Below are 10,461 nucleotides of genomic sequence, written 5' to 3' on the forward strand. Positions count from 1 at the left end.
CATCTGCATGCTTGATCTTGCTCCAATGATCATCCTTCTTGTCCAAGTTAGGCCCTTCATTTGTAAGCAAGACAAATGTATCCAATTTAGGTAGCATCATATTCTTACGAACATTAGAATCATTACCAAGAAACGAAAGTACCTAGTAATTTAATTGGCGTGCGCTAGCTCTAGTAATTGGTCCTTGATACGTCTCCAATGTATCTTTAATTTTTGATTGTTCCATGCTATTATATTATCTGTTTTGGATGTTAATGGAATTTATTTTACACTTTTATATTATTTTTGGGACTAAATTATTAACCGGAGGCCCAGCCCAAATTGCTGTTTTTTGCCTAATTCAGTGATTCGTAGAAAAGGAATATTAAACGTAGCCCAAACGGAATGAAACCTTCAGGAACATGACTTTTGGAAAAAATGTGATCCAGAGGACTCGGAGTGGATGTCAAGCAATCAACGAGGCGGCCACGAGGCAGGGGTGCAGCTACCCCAGGGTGCGCCCCCCTCGTGGGCCCCTCGTAGCTCCACCGACCTACTTCTTCCTCCTATATATGTTCACATACCCCGCAAACATCCAGGAGCACCACGAAACCCTATTTCCTCCGCCGCAACCTTATGTACCCAAGAGATCCCATCTTGGGGCCTCTCCCGGAGCTCCGCTAGAGGGGCCATTGATCACGGAGGGCCTCTACATCAACTCCATGGCCCCTCCGATGATGTGTGAGTAGTTTACCTCAGACCTTCGGGTCCATCGCTAGTAGCTAGATGGCTTCTTCTCTCTCTTTGGATCTCAATACAAAGTTCTCCTCGATTCTCTTGGATATCTATTCGATGTAACTCTTCTTTTTGCGGTGTATTTGTCGAGATCCGATGAATTGTGGGTTTATGATCCAGATTATCTATGAACAATATTTAAATCTTCTCTGAATTCTTTTATGTATGATTGGTTTATCTTTGTAAGTCTATTCGAATTATCAGTTTGGTTTGGCCTACTAGATTAATCTTCCTTGCAATGGGAGAAGTGCTAAGCTTTGGGTTCAATCTTGCGGTGCTCGATCCCAGTGATAGAAAGGGAAATGACACGTATTGTATTGTTGCCATCGATGATAAAAAGATGGGGTTTATAACATATTGCATGAGTTTATCCCTCTACATCATGTCATCTTGCTTAAGGCATTACTCTGTTCTTATGAACTTAATACTCTAGATGCATGTTGGATAGCGGTCGATGTGTGGAGTAATAGTAGTAGATGCAGGCAGGAGTCGGTCTAATTGTCACGGACGTGATGCCTATATACATGATCATGCCTAGATATTCTCATAATTATTCGCTTTTCTATCAATTGCTCGACAGTAATTTGTTCACCCACCATAATTCTTATGCTATCTTGAGAGAAGCCCCTAGTGAAACCTATGGCCCCCGAGTCTATTGTCCATCATACAAGTTTCCAATCTATTTTATTTTGCAATCTTTAATTTCAATCTATATCATAAAAATACCAAAAATACTTATCTTATTATTATCATCTCTATCAGATCTCACTCTTGCAAGTGGACATGAAGGGATTGACAACCCCTTTATCGCATTGGTTGCGAGGTTCTTATTTTTTTGTGTAGGTACGAGGTGACTCGCGCGTGGTCTCCTGCTGGATTGATACCTTGGTTCTGAAAAACTGAGGGAAATACTTATGCTGCTTTACTGCACCACCCTTTCCTCTTCAAGGGAAAACCAATGCAGTGCTCAAGAGGTAGCAAGAAGGATTTTTGGCGCCGTTGCCGGGGAGATCTACGCCAAGTCAAGACATACCAAGTACCCATCACAACTCTTATCCTTCGCATTACATTATTGCCATTTGCCTCTTGTTTTCCTCTCCCCCACTTCACCCTTGCCGTTTTATTCGCCCTTTTTCCATTCGCCTTCTTCTCGTATGTATCTTTCTTTGTGTTTCAACGTGCCTTCTGTTTGCTTGCATCTTTTCTTGCTAAAAATCTATTGTTATGGATCCACTTAAAGTGTTCTACTTGGATGATCTTCGATCCTTATGCGCTCGTGCTGAAACCCCAATTAGCCTAGTTGATGGGAAATCTTTAGATGAACATGCTCATTTTGTGCGTCACCATTTGTTTGAAAAAGGGAGACTCTTATGGGATCAAATAAACATATTGCTATGTTATGCTTGGAATCTTTGTGAAATTTGTGATTTTACTTGTTGCTCTAAGAACCCTAAAAAACACCTCCCCTACCTATGTGAGTTTAATGATAATGAAATCTTATCTTCTTATGCAAAGGATCTTTATAGTTACTACTATATCGAACAAATTGAAGAATTTGTTGCTTTTAAGGGTGCTTATGAAGTTGCTTCTTTGATTGAAAAGTATGATATTACTCTCTACGAATCTGAAATTTTTGACATACTTAAATATTGCTATGAAAACTATGCTCATAATGTCTATGTCAAAGAATTTATTGAAAGAATGACCGTTGCTTCGGAAGAATATAATGATATGCATGAATCTATAGATAATTATGATTCTGATGATTTGATTGAAATATCCCTTGATGAACATGATGCTTGCTATTCTTGTGGCCATGATGTCAATATTTATGAAGATGAATTTGCTATAGTTCCTTATGTTAAACATGAGATCGTTGCAATTGCACCCATACTTGATAGTTCCTTAGATGAAAAGCATGATTGCAATGATGTTATTATAAATTCTCTTAATGTCAATTGTGTTAATGATATGCAAAACCTCAAGCTTGGGGATGCTAGTTTTGCTATGACTACTATTTGTTGCAATGATCATGATTGGGGTGATTCTTCTTTTGATCTTGAAAATTTATTTAAGCCCCATGATGAATATGAGATTGATAATAGTGTTTGCAATATTATTGAAAGTGGGATTGGAGAGGTCATGACTTCAGTTAATTTTAATCCCACTATTTTGGAAGAGTGTCAACTTTGCATACATGTGGATCGTGTTAAGAATATGTTTTGTGATAGCTATATTGTTGAATTTTCTTATGATCCTACATGTAATTATTATGAGAGAGGAAAACTTGGTGCTAGAAATTTTCATGTTACTAAATTACCTCTCGTTATGTTGAGATTGCTATTGTTTCTTTCCGCTTCCTTGCATATGCTAGTATTTGCTTGCCTTGATAATTTGTTTACCTATGAGATGCCTATGCATAGGAAGTATGTTAGACTTAGATGTGTTTGTCACATGTTTTATGATGCTCGCTTTGTGCTTCGATTCTTGTCTTTCATGTGAGCATCGTTGAAATCTTATGCCTAGCTTTAGGACTTTAAAGAAAAGCGCTTGTTGGGAGACAACCCAATATTATTCCTTGCTTTTTGCTCCTGTTTAGTAATAAACAATTTATCTAGCCTCTGTTTTGGTTGTGTCTTTTGTGTTTAATTAGTGTTTTTGCCAAGTAGAACCGTTGGGAGGACTTGGGGAAAGTCTTTTTGATCCTGCTGTAAAAAACAGAAACTTTAGCGCTCGCGAGAATTGATGCCATTTTTTATTGGAGAGTGATATTTAGTTAATTATATTTGAAGATGATTAATAGATAAATTCCTCATGTCAAAAAATTTATTTTAAAATTTTTGGGGTCCCAGAAGTGGTCTAAACCTACAGATTACTACAGACTTTTCTGTTTTTGACAGAATCTGTTTTTCGTGTGTTGTTTGCTTATTTTGATGGATCTATGGCTAGTAATAGAGTTTATGAACCATAGAAAAGTTGGAATACAGTAGGTTTAACACCAATATAAATCAAGAATGATTTCATTAAAGTACCTTGAAGTGGTGGTTTGTTTTCTTTTACTAATGGAGCTCACGAAGATATTCTTTTAAGTTTTGTGTTGTGAAATTTTCAAGTTTTGGGTAAGGATTTGATGGATTATGGAACAAGGAGTGGCAAGAGCCTAAGATTGGGGATGCCCAAGGAACCCCAAGGTAAAATTCAAGGACACCAAAAAGCGTAAGCTTGGGTATGCCCCAGAAGGCACCCCTCTTTCGTCTTCGTCTATCGATAACTTTACTTGGAGCTATATTTTTATTCGCCACATGATATGTGTTTTTCTTGGAGCGTCTTGTATGATTTGAGTCTTTGCTTTCTAGTTTACCACAATCATCCTTGTTGTACACACCTTTTGGGAGAGACACACATGAATTGGAATTTATTAGAATACTCCATGTGCTTCACTTATATCTTTTGAGCTATATAGTTTTTGCTCTAGTGCTTCGCTTATATCTTTTGGAGCATGGCGGTGGTTCTACTTTATAGAAATAATTGATCTATCATGCTTCATTTATCATTTTGAGAGTCCTTTAGCATGGTAATTCACTTTGGTTATAAATTTTAAATGCTAAGAGAAGTTGGATGCTTGATAGATTGTTTTGAGATATAAAGGTGGTAATATTAGAAGTGTGCTAGTTGAGTAATTGTGGAATTGATGAATACTTGTGTTGAAGTTGACAAGTCCCGTAGCATGCATGTATGGTGAACGTTATGTGACAAATTTGAAGCATGGGGTGTTCTTTGCTTGCTTTCCTTATGAGTGGCGGTCGGGGACGAGCGATGGTCTTTTCCTACCCATCTATCCCCCTAGGAGCATGCGCGTAGTGCTTGGTTTCGATGACTTGTAGATTTTTGCAATAAGTATGTGTGTTCTTTATGACTAATGTTTAGTCCATGGATTATATGCACTCTCATCGTTCCACCATTGCTAGCCTCTTCGGTACCGTGCATTTCACTTTCTCACCTTGAGAGTTGGTGCAAACTTCGCCGGTGCATCCAAACCCCGTGATATGATACACTCTATCGCACATAAGCCTCCTTATGTCTTCCTCAAAATAGCCACCATACCTACCTCTTGTGGCATTTCCATAGCCATTCCGAGATATATTGTGATGCAACTTTCCACCGTTCCATTTATTATGACATGCATAATCATTGTCATATTACTTTGCATGATCATGTAGTTGACATCGTATTTGTGGCAAAGCCACCGTTCATAATTTTTTCATACATGTCACTCATGATTCATCGCAATCCCGGTACACCACCGGAGGCATTCACATAGAGTCATATTTTGTTCTAAGTATCGAGTTGTAAATCTTGAGTTGTAAGAAAATAAAAGTGTGATGATCATCATTAGAGCATTGTCCCATGTGAGGAAAGGATGATGGAGACTATGATTCCCCCACAAGTCGGGATGAGACTCCGGACGAAAAAAGAAAGAAAGAAAAGAGGCCAAAAAAAAGAAGGCCCAAAAAAATGAGAGAAAAAGAAAGAAGGGACAATGTTATTATCCTTTTTCCACACTTGTGCTTCAAAGTAGCACCATGATCTTCATGATAGAGAGTCTCTTATTTTTTCATTTTCATATACTAGTGGAAATTTTTCATTATAGAACTTGGCTTGTATATTCCAATGATGGGCTTCCTCAAATGCCCTAGGTCTTTGTGAGCAAGCGAGTTGGGTGCACACCCACTTAGTTTCTTTGATGAGCTTTGATACATTTATAGCTCTAGTGCATCCGTTGCATGGCAATCCCTACTCCTTGCATAGACATCAATCGGTGGGCATCTCCATAGCCCATTGATTATCCGTGTCAATGTGAGACTTTCTCCCTTTTTGTCTTCTCACACAAACTCAATCATCATATTCCATTCCACCCGTAGTGCTATGTCCATGGCTCGCGCTCATATATTGCTTAAAAGTTGAAAGAGTTTAAAAAGGCTAAGTATGAAACAATTGCTTGGCTTGTCATCGGGGTTGTGCATGATGAGAGCATTTTGTGTGACAAAAATAAAGCATGGACAAACTATATGACTTTGTAGGGATAAGTTTTCTTTGTCTATGGTATTTTGATAAGACATAATTGCTTGATTAGCATACTTGGAGTATTACTATTTTTATGTCAAGAATAAACTTTTATCTTGAATCTTTCAGATATGAACATTCATGCCACAATAGAGAAAAATACATTGAAGAATATTCTAGAAATCATTCCACATCAAAAAATCTGTTTTTATCATTTACCTACTCGAGGACGAGCAGGAATTAAGCTTGGGGATGTTGATACGTCTCCAACGTATCTATAATTTTTGATGGTTCCATGCTATTATATTATCTATTTTGGATGTTAATGGGCTTTATTTTACGCTTTTATATTATTTTTGGGACTAACCTATTAACCGGAGGCCCAGCCCAAATTGTTGTTTTTTTGCCTATTTTAGTGTTTCATAGAAAAGGAATATCAAACGGAGCCCAAATGGAATGAAACCTTTGGGAACGTGATTTTTGGAACAAACGTGACCCAGAGGACTTGGAGTGGACATCAAGCAATCAACGAGGCAGCCACGAGGCAGGGGGCGCGCCCTCCCCCCTCATTGGCCCCTCGTAGCTCCACCGACCTACTTCTTCCTCCTATATATGTTCAGATACCCCGCAAACATCCAGGAGCACCACGAAACCCTATTTCCACCACCGCAACCTTTTGTACCCAAGAGATCCCATCTTGGGGCCTTTTCCGGAGCTCCGCCGGAGGGGGCATTGATCACAGAGGGCCTCTACATCAACTCCATGGCCCTCCGATGATGTGTGAGTAGTTTACCTCAGACCTTCGGGTCCATAGCTAGTAGCTAGATGGCTTCTTCTCTCTCTTTGGATCTCAATATGAAGTTCTCCTCGATTCTCTTGGAGATCTATTCAATGTAACTCTTCTTTTTGCGGTGTGTTTGTCGCGATCCGATGAATTGTGGGTTTATAATCCAGATTATCCATGAACAATATTTGAATCTTATCTGAATTATTTTATGTATGTTTGGTTTATCTTTGCAAGTCTCTTTGAATTATCAGTTTGGTTTAGCCTACTAGATTGATCTTTCTTGCAATGGGAGAAGTGGTTAGCTTTGGGTTCAATCTTGCGGTGCTCGATCCCAGTGACAGAAAGGGAAATGACACGTATTGTGTTGTTGCCATCGAGGATAAAAAGATGGGGTTTATATCATATTGCATGAGTTTATCCCTCTACATCATGTCATCTTGCTTAAGGTATTACTTTGTTCTTATGAACTTAATACTCTAGATGCATGCTGGATAGCGGTCGATGTGTGGAGTAATAGTAGTAGATGCAGGCAGGAGTCGGTCTACTTGTCACGATTGTGATGCCTATATACATGATCATGCCTAGATATTCTCATAATTATTTGCTTTTCTATCAATTGCTCGACAGTAATTTGTTCACCCACCGTAATACTTATGCTATCTTGAGAGAAGCCACTAGTGAAACCCATGCCCCCCGGGTCTATTTTACATCATACATGTTTCCAATCTATTTTTTTTTGCAATCTTCACTTTCAATCTATACCATAAAAATACCAAAATACTTATCTTATTATTATCATCTCTATCAGATCTCACTCTTGCAAGTGGCCTGAAGGTATTAACAACTCCTTTATCGCGTTGGTTGTGAGGTTGTTATTTGTTTGTGTAGGTACGAGGTGACTCGCGCGTGGTCTCCTACTTGATTGATACCTTGGTTCTCAAAAACTGAGGGAAATACTTACGCTGCTTTACTGCACCACCCTTTCCTCTTCAAGGGAAATCCAACGCAGTGCTCAATAGGTAGTAGTCCTGTATATGTATCAGTAGGGGTTCTGGGTGTAACTTTGCTAGGGATGTCCTCATCATCCTCCCCTTCTTGAATTGAAGTCGTCCTCGATGGAAGCTCATCTTCATCACCCAAGTAAGGTTTCAAATCTGCAATGTTAAAAGTGGGACTAACCCCAAAATCTGCAGGCAACTCAAGTTTATATGCATTGTCATTTATTTTTTCTAACACCTTAAAAGGACCATCAGCACGTGGTATTAGCTTTGACTTGCGCAAATTAGGAAACCTATCCTTACAAAAATGTAACCAAACAGGATCTCCAGGTGCAAAGACAACACGTTTTCTACCGTTATCTCCAACAAGTTTATATTTAGCATTCATGCCCTCAATATTTTGCTTAGTTAACTCATGCATTTTTAAGATCAATTCAGCACGTTGTTTAGCATCAAAATTACCCTTCTCTGAAGATGGAAGACACAAGAAATCAATAGGTGCATGAGGTAGGAAACCATACACAATTTCAAAAGGGTACACTTAGTAGTAGAATGCAGCGACCGATTATAAGAAAATTCAATATGAGGCAAGCATTCTACCCACATTTTCTTGTTATTCTTCAAAACAACCCTAAGCATGGTAGACAATGTTTTATTGACTATTTAATTTTGTCCATCAGTTTGGGGATGACATGTAGTTCTAAAAAGCAATTTAGTCCCCAACTTAGCGCATAAACATCTCCAAAAGTGGCTGAGAAATTTAGTATCATGATCTGAAACAATAGTATTTGGTGTTGGAAATATGCCCTAGAGGCAATAATAAAAGTATTATTATATTTCAATGTTCATGATAAATGTCTTTTATTCATGCTATAACTGTATTATCCGGAAATCGTAATACACGTGTGAATACTTAGACCACAATATGTCCCTGGTGAGCCTCTAGTTGACTAGCTCGTTGTGATCAACTGATAGTCATGGTTTCCTGACTATGGACATTGGATGTCGTTGATAACGGGATCACATCATTAGGAGAATGATGTGATGGACAAGACCCAATCCTAAGCATAGCATAAAAGATCGTGTAGTTCGTTTTGCTAGAGCTTTGCCAATGTCAAGTATCTCTTCCTTCGACCATGAGATCGTGTAACTCCCGGATACCGTAAGAGTGCCTTGGGTGTATCAAACGTCACAACGTAACTGGGTGACTATAAAGGTGCATTACAGGTATCTCCGAAAGTATCTGTTGGGTTGACACGGATCGAGACTGGGATTTGTCACTCCGTATGACGGAGAGGTATCTCTGGGCCCACTCGGTAATGCATCATCATAATGAGCTCAATGTGACCAAGGTGTTGGACACGGGATCATGCATTACGGTACGAGTAAAGTGACTTGCCGGTAACGAGACTGAACAAGGTATTGGGATACCGACGATCGAGTCTCGGGCAAGTAACGTACCGATTGACAAAGGGAATTGCATACAGGGTTTGATCGAATCCTCGACATCGTGGTTCATCCGATGACAACATCGAGGAGCATGTGGGAGCCATCATGGGTATCCAGATCCCGCTGTTGGTTATTGACCTGAGAGCGTCTAGGTCATGTCTGCATGTCTCCCGAACCCGTAGGGTCTACACACTTAAGGTTCGGTGACGCTAGGGTTATTAGGAAGACTAGTATGTGACTACCGAATGTTGTTCGGAGTCCCGGATGGGATCCTGGACGTCACGAGGAGCTCCGGAAGGGTCCGGAGGTAAAGATTTATATATGGGAAGTTGTCAAACGGACACCGGGAAGTTTCGGGGTCATACCGGTATTGTACCGGGGCCACCGGAAGGGTTCCGGGGGTCCACCGGGAGGGGCCACCCCTCCCGGGGGGCCACATGGGCTGCGTGGGGCAGGGAGCCAGCCCCTGGTGGGCTGGCCGCACCCCCTCCCTTGGGCCCTTGCGCCTAGGGTTGAGGGGGGAACCCTAGAGGGGGCGCCCCCTTGGCTTGGGGGGCAAGCCACCCTCTCCCCCTCTCCCCTTGGCCGCCGCACCCCCCCTAGATGGGTTCTAGGGGGCCGGCCCCCTTCTCCCTTCCCCCTATAAATAGAGGGGTGAGGGGAGGGCAGCCGCACCACCCTCCAAGGCGCAGCCCTCCCCTCCCCAACACCTCTCCTCCTCCGTTGTGTGCTTGGCGAAGCCCTGTCGGAGTACTGCCTCTCCACCATCACCACGCCGTCGTGCTGCCGGTGGAGCTGTCTTCCTCAACCTCTCCTTCCCCCTTGCTGGATCAAGAAGGAGGAGACGTCTCCCGTCCCGTACGTGTGTTGAACGCGGAGGTGCTGTCCGTTCAGCACTTGGTCATCGGTGATTCGAATCACGTCGAGTACGACTACATCATCACCTTGCAAGCTTCCGCACGCGATCTACAAGTGGTATGTAGATGCAAACTCTCTCCCTTGACTCGTTGCTTAGATGAACTCATAGATGGATCTTGGTGAAACCGTAGGAAAAATTTTAATTTTCTGCAACGTTCCCCAACAGTGGCATCATGAGCTAGGTCTATGCGTAGTTCTCTTTGCACGAGTAGAACACAATTTTGTTGTGGGCGTGGATTTTGTCATCTTACTTGCCTCTACTAGTCTTTTCTTGCTCAACGGTATTGTGGGATGAAGCGGCCCGGACCAACCTTACACGTACGCTTACGTGAGACCGGTTCCACCGACTGACATGCACTAGTTGCATAAGGTGGCTGGCGGGTGTCTGTCTCTCCCACTTTAGTTGGAGCGGAATCGATGAACAGGGCCCTTATGAAGGGTAAATAGAAGTTGACAAAATCACGTTGTGGT

Source organism: Triticum aestivum, chromosome 5A, assembly GCF_018294505.1.
Source record: "Triticum aestivum cultivar Chinese Spring chromosome 5A, IWGSC CS RefSeq v2.1, whole genome shotgun sequence".
Classification (NCBI taxonomy): domain Eukaryota; kingdom Viridiplantae; phylum Streptophyta; class Magnoliopsida; order Poales; family Poaceae; genus Triticum; species Triticum aestivum.